Source organism: Aplysia californica, unplaced genomic scaffold, assembly GCF_000002075.1.
Source record: "Aplysia californica isolate F4 #8 unplaced genomic scaffold, AplCal3.0 scaffold00396, whole genome shotgun sequence".
Lineage (NCBI taxonomy): Eukaryota > Metazoa > Mollusca > Gastropoda > Aplysiida > Aplysiidae > Aplysia > Aplysia californica.
The window spans coordinates 559731-561088 of record NW_004797666.1 but is presented as its reverse complement, the minus strand read 5'-3'; the positions used below and the strand labels follow the sequence as shown (position 1 = coordinate 561088).

General features: G+C 38.8%; 1 protein-coding gene across 1 annotated transcript in view; it reads left to right on the top strand.

Annotated features, from left to right (window-relative positions):
- LOC101863454 (15-hydroxyprostaglandin dehydrogenase [NAD(+)]) overlaps nucleotides 1–1358 on the top strand; it is a gene marked incomplete in the record, with an annotated part of 33110 nt that overhangs the window by 30346 nt on the left and 1406 nt on the right.

The following is a 1358-nucleotide window of genomic DNA, read 5'->3' as shown; positions in this document are numbered from 1 at the left end:
TATAAACATGAATTATGAAAATGAGGAAAATATTAAAATGATTATAATAATAATAATAATAAAATATTAATAATAATAATAGTCGACCGAAACATCTCTGTACCATCTCCCCCTGACAGCAAGCTAGTGTTTCCCCAGAGTGGCAAATTCAGTTTGACGCTCCCTGATATCAAAGAAGAAAATAATGACGTTCCCTGCACTCTGTGTCAAGCACTCTGTGGCACTCTGTGTCAAGCACTCTGTGGCACTCTGTGTCAAGCACTCTGTGGCACTCTGTGTCAAGCACTCTGTGGCACTCTGTGTCAAGCACTCTGTGGCACTCTGTGTCAAGCAGCACTTCTTTCATCCTAATATGTCTGAGACAGTTCAGAAAATCAGAGATGCAGAGCTTTTGTAAGAAAATCACCCTACCTTTTTTAATCTTAATTTTTTGTTACTTGTATCTTATTCCCCTCAAACCGACGCCATCAGATTATTTAGTATCAAAATGTACACACATTGTAGTGTAACCAATGCATCCATAGTTACACTATAGGCTATGCCATTGTAACATGTTAACTTATTTTAATATGCTGTGTTAATCTTGTAAACACGTTTTTCTTTCCAGTTGGAATGTTTCAGATCCTTCACTTTTCAGAAAATGAAATGATAAATTACTTTGCGTAAAATTATAAGCTCGCAATGAATAATAATAATATGTTGATAATGATATTCGTAATTCCCAACCTACATAGGCTGCACGCCATTGAGTGATCCAGTGGCGACAACTTGACTTGAGAACAAACGACGACACATTGTAAACTACCACTCTAAAATCATTCGTGGGGGACGTTGACCAAGATGGCCCAAAACGGACAGAGCTGGAGATCCTTTGAAGGCGGGACGGGTAGTAATAAGTAAATAAGTAAGTAAGTAAGTAAGTAAGTAAGTAAGTAAGTAAGTAAGTAAGTAAGTAAGTAAGTAATTAAGTAATTAAGTAAGTAAGTAAGTAAGTAAGTAAGAAGGCCTACTCTAAAACAGACAACGTCAACAACAGAGGAGAGAAAATACAATATTATTATAATTTAAAAACTTACACCAAGCACAGTCCACAGTGAAACCTCGCTGGAATGAAACTTAAGAATTTCCTCCTTCCCGGCGTTTTCTTATCAAGCGTAGGTGCCTCGAAGCGAACACACGAAGAAGTAGTTGTGAAATCCGTGCACACTGACTGACATACGGATACACAGACACAAACACGCACCCAGGCACAGATATAATTGTGGTGGTGGTGGTGGTGGGCAGGGGGCACACACAGAGTAAAGAATTCGGCACAGAACCAGCTCGATACCGGAACCTGTTGTCTGAATAAAAGCGTG